General features: G+C 31.1%; 1 long non-coding RNA gene across 1 annotated transcript; it reads right to left on the minus strand.

Annotated features, from left to right (window-relative positions):
- Positions 1 to 1,951: 1,951 nt before the first annotated feature.
- LOC136822323 (uncharacterized) lies at positions 1,952 to 3,296 on the minus strand. Its single transcript, XR_010848884.1, has 3 exons — positions 2,950 to 3,296; positions 2,581 to 2,680; positions 1,952 to 2,431 (listed from the first exon to the last, which is right to left on the minus strand). It is a non-coding gene; the product is annotated as an uncharacterized lncRNA (long non-coding RNA).
- Positions 3,297 to 6,368: the final 3,072 nt, after the last annotated feature.

Raw genomic sequence — 6,368 nt, forward strand, 5'->3', positions numbered from 1 at the left:
AATAAAAAAATAACAATAATTGCAATTAAGTCTTTATTAGCTTAAATTTTTCTTTTTATCAAATCGACTTCTCGATTTTTACTGGTTTGCTAACTATTTTGTGGCTTTCAGATATCCAGGACGGGGCCTCTGACATCAACACGATAAAACAAAAAAAAATTGAAGAATTGAAGAAAGAAATAGACCAGCTGGAACAAGGTAAATTGAATCGAGTTTTTTATTTAACATTGCAACAAGACACCAACTAATGTTTAAGTTTCCATCACAAAGTGGTGATTTGATGTAAGATAATTGATTTTGGTGCAAATGTTGAATATATTTCATTAAAACTCAAGATCCTTAAGGGCTCAGACCATAGTGAATTTTTCATAATTGCCGTGTTTAAAATGTGTTTTCTGACTGATGTAACCAACAAAACTATAACATGTTATACATTTTCTGTTAGACAAATTATTCCTGAATCTGAAAATTCAAAATTGCATTGAAAAAATTTCATGAAGAATAAAATAAAGACATTTGCGAAGACAAGTATTCAAACTTTGAGGAGCTTATTTTCGGCGAAGAAAAAATACTTTGAATTTTTTTTTGCACTGGATGGTGTATCTTTAACCAAACTAACAAGCTTCTTCGTCTCAAAATCTTAAAAATAGTGGCTTTGATCAATTTTTCATCCCAATTCTTTGCACAAAAAGATTCATAACTTTTGAAACATCAATTTACAAAAATTTTCCAAAAAAAATTGATAGTTCAATCTTTCGCTGACAATTAAAAAAAAAATCGAAATAGAAAGGTAAATTACCCATTAAAACATTAGCACTTTTGGTAAAACAGGGTAATATAACATTTCATTAACGTCTTTTTAAGGTTCATAAAGTCATTTTTGTAATTTAATTGCTAATTATTACTCTTGATAGAATAAATTTAGAAACAACTTAAAGACAATTATTTGTTAAAAGTGTCAAGGAACTCAAGACAAAAATTTTATCTCCGAATCTGCGTATTCGATCTTTTGACTATGAGTCCTTAAATGTGTTTTCTGTCTGTCTCTTTGAATTGTATTTGTTTTCGACTCCAGAGACATAAAGAGCTGTAAGTTAGTTAGAATATTTTATCATTTTGTTATGTTAATTGGATCATAGTAATTATACTATACTAAAATTGATTGGATAGAGACGTCGTTTCTGTTTTAGACTTTCGAGAAACATGAACGGTATCGAGTAAGTTTTGGATGAGTCTGCTAAATTGCCTGGGTTGCGTGGGTGTGTGGGTCAATATTTTTGTATGGGTCATTTTAATACGGTCCGGGAGGGGGGTTGGAAAACTTTCGAAAAATTGACAAGCGGCAGAACTAGTTTATTTGGAACCTAAGAGTAGAATAAAACAATTCGATATCCAGTAAACTCAGGCTAGGTTGTGGGACCAATCATGAATTGATATACAAAAGATAAAAAGTCCCATATCAAACAGAGGTACAAAATTCCTAGGCAATTACTTTTGCTAATAAGACGTCAAGGAAGAGACCGTTTTAGGGCCTATTGTAAACTAATTACATCACGAAAAAGATTAATTTAATGAAAAGCTTCTAAAAATTGGTAACTTCAGTTATTCTAAACCACTCAATATGACACTGTTAGTTCCTCCTAATTTACCACGAAATGAATTACACGGGGTCGTTTTGAAAAGCATATCACTTCATACTTTAAGCCTAATCATGTTTCTTCTCTTTTTGAATTAAAATAAACCAGCCGAGGCTGGAAGGTCAGCCAATATAGTTAGATTATTAGCTGGATAGTTTGCAAAGAAGTTAAATAGCTGCGATGGAAGGATGGACTAGATGCATAAAGAATCAAGCAAAATTGGAAAACTTAATAGAGCTAGAAAATCACTTTGCCTAAATGTTTCTTCAGGTTTCTCAAAACTCCTAGTGGTAAGATTGAATAGAAAATTAACATTTTCCGTATCTAAAGCATTTAAATTCAACTTTTAACATTTTGAAGATAAAGTAAAAATTTAGGGACAAATCACAAAATTTTAGATATGTCCTGTTATAAACTTATACAAAGATTCTATCAAAAATTCAATTGACAGGTCACATAGACTGACCATTTACTTTTACAAATAGAAATAGTTTTTTTATCAAATAATAGTTCATTATATTTATCCCAGCAGCATCTTTGCAATAATCAAGCAAAACAAAACAATGCAATACGAAATGGTTAATGGATAACACTTATGATATCATTTTGATCACTTTCATTCACTGAGCGAAGAAACGTTATGAATTTCAAAATCAGCAACAAATAACTCTATTATGAACAAAATTTAAATGGTCGTCAGTCGTTGGTTTTTCTTTGATGACAATTTGACAATGAACAGCATACCGATTGATTGAAACGAATACAATATGAAACTACTGTTGATCGTATATAATCTAGTAGAGAAAACAAAAAATAAAAATAAAAGCTGATGATCTAAGTTATTTGGCGAATGGAGACATTCAGCAAATGTGACAGTTTCTTATGTAAGAAAATAGAAAAGCCTTCAGGTTTTTAAATGTTTTGTAAGGTTTAATTAAATTACCTGAATGTACTTTGTAGCATCTACTTTGAGTTCGGAGTAACACAGTGACAATTGTTTACGAGTCATGACAGCCAAATGACAATTGATCGTTGATTGATATCTAAAATAACAGTATATAAAATCAAAAGGCACCAAACACCCCGATGTATTTATTTGTATTTTCTTTTCAGAGAAAACGTGTGATAAATTACTTCTTTTCAGAAATTGATAACCACTTCAATAGATTTTATACCAATTGTCTTTAAAAATACCAACCATTGTTAAGAATATACCTATTTGTCAATTTTTTTAAGCAGAGAATCATAAATTGTGACTTTGAAGTATAGTACTCGAGTAGTACTCTCTCAAAGTTTATCAAGTCTTACTAACCTCTTGTTTTTGTGACTTTTGTAGCATCTAGAGTTGCTGCATTTGGTGGTGTGAAATCAATGTTTATTCCAAGTTGCCAATGAATCAAAAATTTGTTTCTTTTTCTTTTAGGTTGCCTCATTCTACCAACACTATTACGTAACAGGAATTAATACTACAACAAAACCATTAACAAATTACCAGCATCATATCATACAAATGTCCATATATTTTCTCCAGCCAAGCATATAATTTTAGTTACAGCAGAACGATTAACACGCAAATAATATTCCAGTCCAGTCCAACATAGTTTTAGTCCAGGGTTTTTATTTGTATTGTTCATTTTGTTAATTTTGTAACTCTAAATTTTGATAAATTGATGAGTTGATTAAAAAATACTATAAAAATTGTAAAAAGAATTTTCAAAAAAAAAAGTTAATGCATATCATAATTCAAATTTTAACTAAAAAAATATATAAAGAATGTACAAAATTAATATTAGAATTTGATAAAAAAAAATTCTTAAAATCCACATTTTTAAAATACTGTACATAAAATTATAAAAAATTATGTCACTGAGGAAAATGTCTTTTGCAACTAGTATCGTGTCCACTCAAAAGTGACAAGTGACGTTTTAAAGAAATTCATAACCATCCAAAAGACTAAAATTTACAAGAAAGTTTCTTTCCTTTTAAAGGCACTAAAAACCTTTTTAAGACAAATTCCTTATTGTCAGTTTTGATTTTTTTCTTCTAAGATAGATACGTAAGGGATTCAAAATTCACCAGAATAAGCTGTGATTTATTTATTTATAAATGTACTGAATCGACTTTATAATGAATATTAGAAACTTTGCTCTTGAAGAATTTTGTATCCCTTATGTATCCCACCCTCCAAACTGCACACCCCCACCCCCAATATCAAGCAGTTCAAGCAGTCCAAGCAGTTAAAACAATTTAAGAATCACTCACAATAGTGAAACAAACTCCATCATGGTCGGAAAAATAAATATCCTTTATAAAGCAATTCACTTCTCTCTGGCTAACAAAACTTGTTTTTATATAAACATGGTCCAGAAGGCCACCAGCAAGATGAGTTGGTTCATTCACTATCATTTTGAATGAAGAAAGTATTTCGTTTAGGTCTTGATTTGTTGGATCTAGTGCATCAATATTGAAATCTCCCACAATAATGTCTACATCATCATAACATGTCAGTTGCAATAGTTCTTCACGAAAAGTGTTTCTTGAAGAATTAGGTGGTCTGTACAAGATTAAAAGGCTAATAGGTTGACTACTAAACGTCTCTTTTTTGAATTTTATCAATGTGTAACCTGCTGCTTTATTACACTCTAAAATTTGAATTGAAGAATTTGTGCAACATGCAGTGTTTTGAAAGCGATTAATTGAATTGTTGTTGTTATACTCAATATGAAAACCATTTAATGTTTGATCAATTCCACTAGTATCACTTGTAGGTGATAGCTGAGTTTCAGTAAGGCATAACAAGTCACTGTTCATTAAATTTTCAGATTTTTTTAGGTCAACAGCATGTTTATTCATCGAGCGAATATTAAGAAGGGAGATATTTAAATGCTTGGGAGAGGTAGAAACAGTTTGAANATTACACTCTAAAATTTGAATTGAAGAATTTGTGCAACATGCAGTGTTTTGAAAGCGATTAATTGAATTGTTGTTATACTCAATATTAAAACCATTTAATGTTTGATCAATTCCACTAGTATCACTTGTAGGTGATAGCTGAGTTTCAGTAAGGCATAACAAGTCACTGTTCATTAAATTTTCAGATTTTTTTAGGTCAACAGCATGTTTATTCATCGAGCGAATATTAAGAAGGGATATTTAAATGCTTGGGAGAGGTAGAAACAGGTGAAAAGTTTGAACCTTTTGCAAACAACAACTTCTTCTCAACGTTCATATTCAAGCCCTGCTTCAGTGTTGACTCTGATAGCATTTCTACTATATTCACCAATTAAGAATAGTCCGTTTATGTCAGTTACCCTTGACAAATTAACATACATTTGACCTTCATTGAAATATCTTTGACCAAATAATTCAAAGCTACGACTGCTGATTGAAGTGTTAGCCCTTGGACTTTGTGACTAGTACATGCATAAGATAGTACCAGTGGAAATTGAGTTCTTCTAACCATAGGTGACTTTTGCTTATTTTTTCTAGTCGCAAAGGTAGATTCTGCTCTTTCGATCAAAGTCCAATTGTTTTCTCTACATACACTATCCAAATTGGATCCTTTTTTACCTGCAGTGACATCATCAAGTTTTACATATAAACCAGATATTTTATTATTGCAATCAAATTTGAATCTCATAACTGTTCCAACTTGTCCATTGACTAATCTATCAGCAATGTCAATATTTTTTGATATCAAAACACGAGCACCTACTTTCATTTCAATAATACGAGCTAGACCACCTGTATCTCTTGCTTTAGCATTTTCAATAAAATTCAAATCACTTCTTGTCAGATTTTTTTGGTACCTCATCTTGTGCAAGAATCAGATGCTTTTCAGTCGGTTAATTTTTCAAGCATTTGCAAATTGTATAAATCTACTGGCTTATTTTCTGCATAAATATGAGTTATATTAGCAGGGTAGTCTGGACTGTCTTTTGTAATTGAATCTAGATTTTAAAAGTTCTTCTTTTTCTTCATCAAGTTCACCTAAACGTACTTGATTTAATAGATCTACAAAATCAATATCATCTCTCTGTCTCATGACCTCAGTCAATTCTGCCATTTGGAAACTTCTCCATAATTCAAATCCGACAATACTTTGCATAGATGAACAATCAGCTTTGTAAATTGGATCTCTATAAATTGGTGGGAGTTGATACAAATCACCACAAAGTAAGACCGATTTTCCACCAAAAGGTTTATCAGAACTGAATATTTCACGTAGCCTTGAATCAATATTTCGAAATAAGCGACTAGGTACCATTGAAATTTCATCAATCATTATAATCTCGACGCAAGCAAGTTTTTTTTTGCAAATTTTGTTTTGACATAGCATTCAAGGGAAATAGCTTTTTTGTAGGAATAATCAAACCAGTGTGAATTGTGGTTCCATTGACATTGATCGCTGCTACACCTGTTGGGGCAAGCACAAGAATCCTTTGTTTAGTAGGTTCTCCTCCTCTGTACATTAAAAGTTTAGACAATGAGTGATAAATTGTTGTAAGTAAATGGCTTTTTCCCACGCCTCCGCCACCAGTTAAGAAAATATGGAATGGCTCTACAATTTTAGGATCTTTAGAAGACAGGTTTTTTTACAAAATTTCTTCCCCACTTGTGTATTACATCAAAGATTTCTCTCTGTTGAAGATTAAGAGATCTTATACGAGTATTTATTTCATTATCAGGAAGCAAAATAGATTCCATTGGTATTGCTGCCCTAAATGGTAC

Source organism: Clytia hemisphaerica, unplaced genomic scaffold, assembly GCF_902728285.1.
Source record: "Clytia hemisphaerica strain Z4C2 unplaced genomic scaffold, Clytia hemisphaerica genome assembly, whole genome shotgun sequence".
Lineage (NCBI taxonomy): Eukaryota > Metazoa > Cnidaria > Hydrozoa > Leptothecata > Clytiidae > Clytia > Clytia hemisphaerica.